The following is a 12917-nucleotide window of genomic DNA, read 5'->3' on the forward strand; positions in this document are numbered from 1 at the left end:
TAGTCCCCCCGTCCCCCAACGGGCTTAGTTTAAAGCCCGGTGGAGCAGGTCAGCCAGTCTGGCTGAGAAGAGCCTCCTCCCTAGGGGAGAGAGGTGGAGGCCATCTCTTCCCAGCAGCTCGCTGCCTCTCTCGCCAAAGAGCGGGCTGTGGTCATGAAAGCCAAAGCCTTCCTGACGACACCAGCGCTGCAGTCTTTGGTTGACCACATAGATCCTCCTGTCCCTCCTCAGCCCATAGCCTGAGACTGGGAGGATTGACGAGAACACCACCTGTGCCCCCAGACCCTTAAGCCCCGCTCCCAAATCCCTGTAGTGCCTCATGACCTGGCTGGGAGTGCTCCGAGCAGTGTCATTGGTGCCCACATGAATAAGGAGCATGGGATAGTGGTCTGTGGGTTTAAGGAGCTTTGGGATCCTCTCCGTAATGTCCCGGATGCGGGCCCCCGGGAAGCAGCAGACTTGCCGGGCTAAGGGTCGGGGGTGGCAGATTGGCCCCTCAGTCCCCCTCAGGAGGGAGTCTCCCACAACAAACACCTTATGTTTTGTCTTGGGGAGAGCAGGGGCGGTAGCTGCAGTTGGAGAGAGAGAGAGAGCACTGGAATCTCACCTAGTCCAAGATACTCAGGCTGCAAAGCTGACAACAGGTACGCACCTCTTGCTGCCCCAGCAGAGCCTGCTGAGTTGCCGGCCCCCACAGGCAATATGGTCCCAACCCGGTTGCATAACCAAAAGACATAACACTTGAACCTGTCATAGGTAAAACGGGGAAAATGATTGTCAGTATACTGCTGCTGAAAAAGTTTATAAAATGTGCTTGAGAGATCTAAGGAATAGGGCCAAGCCCCTCACTGTAGCAAAACCCCCAGTTTTTCTTTTGTTTCCTTTTATTTTATTTTAACATACCATTCCCTCCCTTCCTCAACTATTTCTGACTTTTTCTCTCCCTCTCTATTCCCTATAGATAAGTATGAGTAAACTAAGACATAGGATAAGCTTTAGCATTTTTGTAGCAAGTTTTTTTTTCTTTTCTCCTTCTTTGACTCACTGTTTTATATTGTATAATTATTATGTTTATATTGATTTTTACTGTGTGATTACTGTTTTACTGATTTTTACTGTTGTTTTAAATTGATACTATATGATTTAGGCCTACATTTGTAAGTTAGCATAAGCAATGTCAAGTTATGTCAAGTTTCCATTTTGAATGTCAAGCCTCCATCTTGTGTCCCGGTGTAACGTATGACTCATGTCTAACCAGTCTCATGTAAATTGGTTCCTAAATGAATGGGGATGAATGAGGCTGCTTGAGATGCAATGGTAGCAAGCCTCTACGGAATAAGCAACTCAAGGACTAGACCATTGACTCACCCAGGAACCAGGGACCCATCATTTGAAAGACAAAGACCCTACAGAAATCAGCCAACCCACTATTGCAACAGTCACCTGGAACTGCACGTCCTCACCTGGAGTGCACATGCTCAGTACACCATACCTGATCCTTGCCTGGGCATGCCCCTGCCACTAAGGCAGGGGCAGGCAATTACTTTGGGTGGAGGACCATTTACCCAATTTTGGCAAGCTGTCGAGGGCCGCATGGGTAGGCCCTTGACAGGTGCCCCACCCCTGGACACCCTCTTCGGATGCCCCACCCCTGGTCACCATCTTGGGACCAATGTCCCAATGTCTTGGGACCAATGTCCCAGGGCCAGCGCTGGCAGGGTCCAGAGTGGAGTGCAGGCTGGCAGGGGTCTGTGGAGCCGGGCTGCGCTGCAACAGCAGGGAGAGGGGGGAGTTGGCCCAGCTTCATAGAGCCCCTACCAGATGGGACCCTGTACTGCTGCCCTGCTCTGGGCCCCGGCAATGCTGGCCCTGGGACACTGGTATGGGCCCCTCCCTTCCACTGGCTGCCACACCCGCTCGCTCCCAGTGCCCGCCTCAGCCCTGCGGTACAGGCGGGGAACCACGCAGCTCTGGCCCCATGCTCGCTGGCAGGTTACAAGCTGGTGCTGAATGCAGGGGAAAAGTGGCTCCTCCCCTCCCCTGCCCCATGGCCAGCGCTCCCTGCTGAAGCCGCTCGCAGCCCATACGGGGCTGTCCTGAGCAGGCACAGGCAGTCCAATGTGGGCAGCAAGTGGCTGCAGCCTGGGGTGCCAGCCATGGGGTGGGGGAGGGGCTGCTTTTCGCCCCCCACAGCACCATAACCTGACCTGCACCGGCTCCAGGCTTGCCCGTTGGGACTGCACCGCAGCAGCAGCAGCTGCTCGGCATGGGGGAAAGCAGTCCCCTGCTTGCCTCATCAGGCAGCGTTTGCTGCTGGTACCTGCACCGCTGCCTCTGTGCTGCCCAGTGTGGGAGCTCCGGGTGGGCAGCAGCAGCAAACACTACCAGGCCCGGCAAGTGCGGGTGCTGCAGCTGCTGCCGCGTGGTATGCAAATTGGTAATCCGTGTATGTGTATTGGGTGTGCGGGTATTGACAATTGATTTTTGTCTAACTTCTGGTATGTATATATAGTGTGTAGGTGCTTGAATTGGTGATAGGTGTGCATGTGCTTAGACTGGTAATCTTGGATGTGTATGTGCCTGTGTTGGTAGTGTGTGTGTGTGTGTGTGTGTGCGCGCGCGTGTGCGCACGCATGCATACCTAGTGATTTTTGTGTGTGTATAGGTGCAATTGTGTCACACCCTCCTGTCTAACAGCGCAATTTTGAGATCCTGAGAGTTGGCCTGGCTCTACAAGACAACATCACTACAGAAAAAGGCAAAAACCCCTCAGTCATTACCATTCTGACCCTGGGGTAAATTTTTGTCCTGACCCCAAATATGGTGATTGGTCTGACCCCAAGCAAATGCAAGACCCTCTACCCAACAGCCTCTGGGTTTTAATGGCAGCAGAAGCATCAACGGGCCCCACTAAAACCCCAGTCTTATCTGCAGCCATAAGAAGAGAAAGAAAAATTGTGGTAAAGCCCAGCAGCTTGGGAAATATTAAATGTTGACCATACTGCTCTCCATCCGGGGGATAACAAGCATAATTCCACACATCACACCCTTTTACTGGACAGCCAAACTTCCCCTTCATGTATCTCTTATCCCAGTTCCTTTAACCTCCTTCCTAAGCAAGTTTTGAAGTTCTGATTCATTCTCCTTCTGCTGTGTAAGGTCATCTCCAATACTCACTTCCTTTAGGCTACAGAACTTTTCTCATTATCTCCCCGGATTTGGGGGGGGAAAAGGGGGAGGGGAAGAGTAAGAGGGGATGGTGCTCCTGGACTTCTAATTCTTGCTCCTTACAGAGCACTTCAGGCATCGCTACTCCTAAACTATCCCTGATAGATTGTTGACTTCTAGAGTAGATTTAGGGGTCTAAGAGTTTCTTCTGGCACCCCCTTTTTTCATTCAAAACAAGTGCTCCAGTTGAGTAAATGAAAAAACACACTTTATTAGTATTCTCCAGTTACGAATATTGCTAGCAAATAAAGAAGACCACAATATATATCTAGATATACTTTCATAATTCAAGCAGAAATAAGCAGTTTCACAACTTAATATTCTAAAAAACTCTAACAGGTGGCTGGACTGTGAGGGAAATCTTACCCAAATTTGGAGACTAAGTTCTAAGAGGCATTGGATCTTCATTACATCTGCAGATAAGAGCCTCAACAAAGGATGCCAGAGGAAGCCATCTCAGACCACTGAGTCTCCTCCCTGCCCCCCCCCCCCCCAACAAAATTTTACGTTACTTCATAGCAGCTTCAACAAATACAGCAAGAAAGGAGAAACTCTTGTGTCATCCTGTTGGTCAAGTTAGAACCTTAATCAAGATGTGATGTCCTAATATGGGGTAGTCTTTTCAAGAAGTTTCTGTTGCCTATGACTTCCTTTTACACTACTTCCTTTGGCCTCACTTGTACTATGCTAACTTAGCCTAAATTAAACTTAACCAAACTAAAGGCCTACTAACTCTATTAGAATAAAAACTAAAAGGGTTCTAGTTTATATAATGCTTATCCAGCCTCTTGAATACCTCCAATGATGGAGATTTCATCATTTCCCTAGGCACAATATTGTATTGCCTTAATGTTCTAACAATGAAGAAGTTTTTTTCCCCCCGATTTCCAACCTAAACCTGCTTTACTGCAACCTCAAGACACTGGTCCACATTCTGCTTTCTGCAAGAGACAAAAAGGTGTTCTCTCTCTTTTTTCTCATTTTTATGAAAGCCTTTCAGATATTTGAAGCCTGCTATCACGTCCCCTCTTAACTGCCTTTCTGCAACCTGAACATGCATATTTCTTTCAGCCTCTCCTCATCTGACTTGCATTCCAAGGCCTTTATCCATTTCGTCACCCACCTTTGGACCCTCTCTAACTTCTCCATGTCCTTTTTAAAATGTGGAGCCCAAAACTTCATACAATATATCAGATGGGGGCCTAACCAACCAGTACCAAGTAGAGAGGCCTCTATCACCTCCTGTGTCTCATACATAATGGTCTGTGACAGATGTGAAAAAAAAACAGAAAACACAGCACTTTAGTGGAAAAGGAAACACATCAGTTTGACCCAGCTCCCCAACATCTGTATAGTTTGAGCGCTTCAGTGGGTCTTTTTGGCACTTTTATCAAAAGCTGATTCAACCAGCTATTAGATAAAAGGACCAAAAAGATTCACTGAAGCGTGTGATCTATACAGATTTCGGGTGAGCTGGGTCAAACTAAGGCAATGACTCTTCTGGGCATGAGCTACGCTTGGCTCAAAGGTGCACCAAGCTGAAAGTAAAGCACCATTTGGGTTGGGTTTTCATTCCACATCTGTAAGCAGCCAATGTTCCTATTGATGTAGCTCAAAACCATCTTTGCTTTTTGTGCATCTGTATCATACTGCAGTCTCATATTGAGTGTATGATCTACCAGGACTCCTAGATCCTTCTCCACAGTGCTGCCATCAAGACAGCCATCACCCATTTTGTACTTGTGGTTTTGGTTATTCTTCCTGAGGTATAGGACTTTGCATTTATCAGCACTGAACTTCATCCTGTTGGCTCTGGCCCAGCTTTCCAGTCTATCCAAGATTTTTCTGAATTGCATTTCTGTGTGTTCTTACTCCTTCTCAGTTTGTGTTGTCTGAAGATTTGCTCAAGAAACTCTCTATTGCAGTATGCAAATAATTAATAAATACATTGAACAGCACTGGGCCTAGGGCAGGCCTCTGTGGCACTCCACTTAAAACCTCCTGCCATTCTGACATGGATCCATTTATAAATAGATTGCAGCTATTGAGCCAATTGCCAATCTACTTTATAATACTTTTATCTATCTCATATGTCTACAGTTTGTTTATGAGAAAGTCATGTGGGACTTTGTCATGTCCAGATACATTATATCCACTGCATTCCCTTAATCTACCCAGGTAATTATTTTGTTGAAGAAAGAGATTAAGTTTGTTTGGCATGATTTATTCTTAGGAAATTCATGCTGGCTGCTTATGATCAGCCTTTACTTCTCCGGATGCTTGCAAATGGACTTCTTTATGATATGCTCCAGGAACTCCCCAGGTATAGAGGTGTGCCTAACTGGTCTATAACCCCCCAGGTCTTCCTTTTTTAACTTTTTAAAAAAGGGACACTATTCTGGCCCTTTTGCAGACCTCTGGTACCTTGCTTGTCTCCTACAACTTTATAAATATCATTGTCAAAGGCTCTGCGATCTCCCCTGCCAGTTTCTTCAGTGTCCAAGGATGAAATTCATCAGGCCATACTGACTTGAATTCATTCAGGCCAGTCAAAAGTTCCTCTTCCTTATCCAAGGCAGATGAAACTTGGGGTAAAAGTGATATCTTTTATTAGACATATTAAATAGTTCCAAAAATGTTTTTGTTTGTAAACTTGCAAAGAAAAAAATTGCAACTATTTAGTACAAACATTTTGTAACTTATGGATAATTTTGTCACATCTTCACCCTGAAGAATTTTGTCACAATTCTTCCTGATTTGGTGGGCTATAATAAATCCTTGTGATCATATCATTACTTTATTTTTCACTTTTTCCAGATACATTCTGATCTGCTATATTATTCCTCCTGAACCAGGGAACAAGTGTATACATTTCTGATATCACTACGTATTCTCCCAACCCTTCTCTCCTGAAACTCATGCACAATTCAGTGTTGATATTCAAGTTATAAAGAACTAGCCTGACAAGTCTCTGTGATACCAATCACTATCCTCTGTGGAACCTAGCTTAAAATTCTATTTACTAGGTTGGCTAGACTCTAGCCAAAGCCAAGATATGTTCTTTCTAGTTCTAATCCAATAGACCCCATCTCTCGATGACAGTCCTCTTCAGAATATCTGTCCATTGTCAATGTCTACACCATCTCAGCCCAATTTCTTTTTGTTTTGTACTTTAAGAAAAGGAAGAAAGCAGCAAACAAGAAAAAAAGATATGCTGAGTGAGCTACACCGGGTTTCTGTAATGTATTTACATGAACATCTCTAAGGAAGGCACACCAGAACGTGATTTGAGAGGATGGATTGCAAAACCACTGTACAACAAGTGACACAGGGTGTGACATTGAAACGAGAAGGGAAGGAGTTCTGAAGAAAATATTATTAAATAGGAAATCTGAAAGCAAAAGTTGAATCAATTTTCATCTTTAAGTTATCTGTATTTGTAAATCAACAAATAAAGATGTCCCATGACTTGATAAATGATTGTTTGAAAAGAAGTTACAAAATTGGAGAGAGATGTTTTATATCTACCTCATTCTTAAGATGCCCTGGAACCTGCTCTGATACTCCAAACTTCTTTATCAATGCAATCTTACATTGCTCTGTTCCTTTAATATTCACTTCACCCTGTCCATTGCTCTAAACTACCCCAACTCTTCTACTCTTGAGTATTTTGAGCATGCACACATGCATGCATGTGAGTGTGCAAACATGTGCATGCGTACACACACACACACACACACACACACACACACACACACACACTGCTCCAAGACCATCCCCTTCTGCTTGCTAGCCCATGCTCCTAGGAAACTTGAAAAAGAAAGCAAATAGTGGGTTTGTGAAGAGTACATATACTGGCTGGAGGCACAGAGAGCCAGGTGTTACGTCTCAGCTGTGTGTTCTCGAGGACCCTGGCACAGGATGCAGTCTGTCTGACTCACAAAGAATTCCCCTCCCTCCCCTCCTCTACATAAATGAAACTGATTAAGATGCAGTGAGAGACACACCTAAGACACTCCAGATAAGGGTTACCAGAGTAAAACAACTGCTCTAGGTCTCATTTGCATCCGAGATGGAACCAGATGACCATTCATTTGCATGAGAAATGGAGAACAGAAAGCCTGAAGCAGAGACTGCAGTGAATTCTGGGACCAGAGAAGCAGGGGAGCACTGCATGATGGGGAATCTGTGCTCCAAATGTTAATCAACCCATGTTCACACACACCCAGCTCAGCATTTATCAGACCAGTTCTAATCTGGATTTACAAAGGACTTTTCCCCCCCTAGACACACACACACCTCTAAGTTTAATAGGCATCTGGGGCCGTACATTCCCCGGTCCCACTATGGGAGGCCTATTTAAACTTGATTGACTAAAATTCGGTTGCCAGGTTAGGGAATGCTGAGGCAAGAGACCAAGTCAGAGGGGGTATGGGCAACATTTGAACAATGGTTAAGGGTTCATCACAGCGTCCAGCCTGTTGGAGCCCTAATCACAGGTGTTGCCATACTTTTCCCAAGACGACTGGTGAAAGTCCTCTCCACAAAAGGTTATGAGCACCCCAATAATTGCCTTAGGTCTGTTAAAAGACTATAGTAAGATCTGGAAAAGTCATGCTAAGCTGAGGCTAGTTCACAAGTGAAAATCCAAAATCCTGATGCTGCAAACTATCTATTGTTTCTGAAGAAACCATGTGATATCCCATCAGTATATCTGCTATCCATAGGAATGAAGAGGAAAAGGAAGGAAAAGAAGTAGAAGCAGGAGGAAAGAAGGAGAAGAAGAAAACCCCTGTGCTGACACCATCCCCTGTCGTTCTTGGGACGCTGGAAGAACAGATCATCTCTCCCTTCAAGGACTGTGCTACAGACTGTGCCTGTCAGCTTTGCAGCCTGAGTACCGTGGACTAGGTGAGATCCCAGCGTTCTCTGTCTTCTTTCTAGGCATAAACTTCTGAACCTGAACTGTATCAGTTAAGCTTGAGCTAAGTTTCCCCAAATACTTAGTGAAACCAGGGTAGTATTGTCATTGTTGGTGTTTGTTTTTCTTTTGCATGTCTATTACTACTAGTACTGTTATATATTTCATATGCTTAGCAATAAATAACTTTTATAGTCAAACTGGTAGTAATTGGGTATATTTTTCCTTCTCTGCTTCTCTTTCCTCCCGTGCTCTGCAGCAACGCTTCTTTTACCTATGCTAAAGATCCCTGTGAAGCCCAAATTATTGTAGGGTCTGCTCATCAAGAGGCCAAAGTTTGGGACGTGCTGAGTTTGAAACACATAAGGGGATCAGCTTGTATAGGCTGATTGACCCAGTTTAACTCAGACGTGCCCTTATGAACTGAATGCTGGCCCATGAGGGTGTCAGCTGGACACCCAGCCGGATTCAGAGGGATTCTGTTTACCTGTGTGCTTGTGTCTGACTGCAGTTTATTGTTGCTCTGATGAACTGATTCTTGGCATATGAAGGTGTCAGCCTGTCCATGATGATCAACCCGGCCAGGTCAGGCATGTCACGTTAATTTGTGTGTGTTTGTGTGTATGACTGATTTGGTGACTGGAGGAACCCAGCCCCATTGAAACTGAGTCCTGCAAGATAGCTCCACTGGGGGTGACGATTTGCAGAAGGGAGCTATACAGCTCCATATAGAAACACAAGTAACACAAGCAGCACATTGACAGAATTACCAAAACCCTAGAAACCTATCCCTAATAAATGAGCTCACCCCAAAGTAATGGGCAAATCTGGTAACACAGGGGAGGGGAGACCTAGAGTTCCCACTCTAATTTGGCCATTATGTATGGAGAAGAAACCCTACACAGTCATATGCAGCATAAGAGATTTAGAAAGCTGTGCACTGGTCCACTCCTCTCAGTTGTATGTAAGCACCTCCTGGAGAGTGCATGAAACAATAGGCACAAGAGGTGTGAAGGCTCAGGTATCATTTCAGTAGATGTTTCTGTTCCTCCATTACTACAATAGCAAATGAAGATGTTCCTCCATTGCTACAATATCAGCATGTCTAGGCCTGTGTATCAGAAAAGGGGCATCAGCAGCTATTCTGCATGGGAGTTAGGGGTAAAGCTTCTGAATCAGAACTTCCTAAACTTTAAATGCTGGAGGCTGGAAGTGAGAGAAGAGCAGTGGAAAAAACCCTGGTCATCCCCCTGTTCACTTTCCCTTTTAACATACACTCTCTGCCACTGTGACACAGAATACTGGGCAAGATGGCATTATTGTCTGACCAAGTGGGTGTGTCTACACAAGCAATTAAAGTGCAGTAAGGTTACTATGCAGTACAATAATGCGCAGTAAGATGTGGTCAGGAATGCATCTACACATGCACCCTGTCAGGCACAGAGTTGTGCCCAGTGGGAGCAGCCTGGTCCAGGGCTGCTCCTGCTCCACTCTGCCTCCATGCAGCAGCCCAGGGGCTGGCAGGGGACATGGGAATCCATCCCAGTGTGCATGGGGCTAGGAGACAGCTGCCTCTGAAGCCGGCACAGCTCTCCTGGCCCTGTCCTGATGTATGTGGGGCCGGGAGACAGCTGCCCCTGCAGCCAGCACAGCTTCCTCGGCATCAGGGCTTAGCCAGGTAGGAGAGGCCCCCTGGGCTGACTGGGCTGACCTGAAGTAAAATTGGTCTTGATCAGCATCAAGACATGCACTACTGCGCACTACCAAAGCATCATTTATCTAGTACCAGGGCATTTATACACATACTTTTTCATGCTGCGACAGGCAGAAGATCCGGCACATTGGAGCAAACTCAATTAATCAAGTCTGCTTTGCAAGCAAGCTGATGTGCACCGCGCTGCATTGCTTGCAGTTGTATAAGTGGTGAAATGCATGCCAGCACGGAGAAAATGGCAGCGGTGCACCTTGATTGTGTTTTTGTTCAAAAGTGGACCACTGCCATTTTCTGCGCTCTGACATGCATTTCACCACTTATACAAGTGTATGCGTTGCAGCGCCAGGCGCTTTTCAAAGCAACTGGTGCTGCGGTGCATACATATATAAAAATTCCCTGTATGTGTTGGTACTAGCAAATGGCACATTTGACTAATTTAAGGCACAGTAAGTCCAGTGCACATGTGATGCTTTACTGTGATGCTTTACTGTGCATTAGATTAGTCTAATGCACAGTAAAGCGTGTTTGTAGATGCACCCAGTAAATGGCAGTTCTTATGTTCCTATAAGAGTATGAACCTATAAACAATTTACTGTAGAATAAGAGGGGCCATGTTTTATCATGTCAGGTGCTCAATGAGAATTGCTTTTGTGAACAATCTTATACTGCAGAAAGTGGAAGCTAAACTGGGGGCTTGTGCACTATACATGCCTTCTGCCAGAAAATGTTGTCACCCATGTGACATGGGTATAGGATTTGTTTAACACAACATATATACATGTTATATGTGTATAACACATATGTTAAATGTGTATGTGTCTAACATAACAGGTATAACATAACAGGTTATAACATGAATATAACATAACGTGTATAACAATGTGTGTACAACTTATAACTAGGTTATACCCAGGATGACTCAGGACTTTCTGGTGGCTTATTTGCGGCTGCAGAAGCTGCCTGTTACTTACAGAGCAAGGGTTGTTCTGGTGGTAGAATAAGGGCGTTTTGCACTGTATGGAAACAGCAAGTATGGGCACGCTTACAGTTTTACTGGCAAATTGATGGTATCTATATCATATATCCCAAGTTTTCTTTCTGTAGGTTTGCTTATAGTAAGGGAAGTTTAGGTTAGATATTAGGAAAATCTCTCACACTAGAAGGGTAGTAAAGCACTGGAACTGGCTACTCAGAGAGGTTGTGGAATCTCCATCCTCAGAGGTTTTTTAAGACCTGGGCAGACAAAGCCTTGATTGGGATGATACAGTTGGGGATGGTCTTGCTTTGAGTAGGAGGTTAGACTAGATGACCTCCTGTGGTCCCTTCTGACCCTAATTTTCTATGATACTGTGTGTCCACAGATAGTTTGATGTAAGCTTGCAAAACCCAGTGTTTCTGTCAAACTGCTAGCACCAACTGCCCAAATGACTGAAGTCTTCAGATAACACACACGCATCAGCAGAATGCCAGTGTAAAGACTGCATCATTTACAGTATATGCCTTCCACAGTCCTTCATCCTCAGTCCTTAGTATTGGGTTCCTCCACAATAACTATTGCACTGACAGGTTCAAATTTTCCAAGGAAAAAACCCTGCTTATACCCAGTTCACTCTCCCTTTCAGCATCCACTCTCTGCCACTGTGACACGCAGATTATGGGGCAAGATGGACCTACGGTCTGACCCAAGAAATGGCAGTTCTTATGTTCTTAATGTACTATCCTTCCTGAAGTTACCAAACTTAGCCATCTTCAAGGGGGTTATATCAAGCTGCAGAAGTGTGACTGAAGCAGAAGGCCCCAAAAACTGTTTCTGAATGATCACAGAATGAACTTTTGTATACATTAAAACTACAATAGTCTGGTCAGCAAGGTAAAGAAAGCAATCAACACATCCAGCTAAACCAGTAATAAGATCAAATAAAAGAGAGCAAAAGGCCTGAAAGAAAACTTTATACAAAGAGGCCTTACAATAAACAATTCAAATACAGTATAGCGTAGCTTTAGTTAAAATTGTCACTGATATTGGCTGACTTAACCAAATATATTTGATGTAGTTTTCTTTAACAGATATATTTGCATTGTTTGTTAAATAAGTTGTAAAAACAAAGCAATCTTGCCAGTGGACAAGAGGTGAAAAGAGAACAGGGTGGTATTAAGGATCACTGCAAAATGATGAAAGAAGATAAATCCTCCCTTTCAAAATTCTAATTTTTACAAGGACAAAAATCCTAACTAATTGGTATCTTCAACATCATTAGAAAAACTGGTTCAGTCTTGTTCCCATATTCTTAGTGAAACAAAGAAATTAGACTAAAATAAATCAAGGAATGTTTAATAGAATAAGCCATGTATGAATATAAGGACTAGGCTGGAGGGAATATTGGAGAACTCAGCAAACTCAAGAAAACTTGCTGCCAGTCTGTGGACCACCCTCCTCACTCCTGAGCCTTCACAGTCAGTATAGTTGAGAATCTATATTGTATGGTTGTAGGTAATGGGATAGACACTGGAATAGGTGTTTATTCTTGTGTCTTGGGGTATAAACAATAAAAGGTGTGTTTTATTTTCCTTTGCTTTAATGCAAGAAGTTGACCAACACATAGATGTGTTAATGGCAGTACCTAGTACCAGTTGAATCACTCAGAGGTAGAGGTAGAAAGAAAGGTAGAGACAATATTACTGGCTCTGGTGTTTTCTTAACTTCCCCTACTTCCTCCTCCCTCACCCCACAAACTGGAAATGTGGCCTCCTTCATTCAAAGATTTGGAAGACATTATTGATCATCCCAGATCTGCATGTCACTATCAGATACCTTCTGTAGTTAAAATCAAATAGAAGGATGTTATAGTACAGGTAGCCACTGGTTTCATAGTTTTCATAGATTTCATAGACATTAGGGCTGGAAGGGACCTCCGAAGATCATTGAGTCCAGCCCCTTGCCCCGGGGGCAGGTAATAAAGATCAGCAAAGAACTAAACCCAGAATGTTTGTGGGACATGGAGGATGGCTGTCAAATTTAATTCTGCTTCAGGAAGATGGCTCTAAGTTGAAAAT

This window comes from Alligator sinensis, unplaced genomic scaffold, assembly GCF_000455745.1.
Source record: "Alligator sinensis unplaced genomic scaffold, ASM45574v1 scaffold166_1, whole genome shotgun sequence".
NCBI classification, from domain to species: domain Eukaryota; kingdom Metazoa; phylum Chordata; order Crocodylia; family Alligatoridae; genus Alligator; species Alligator sinensis.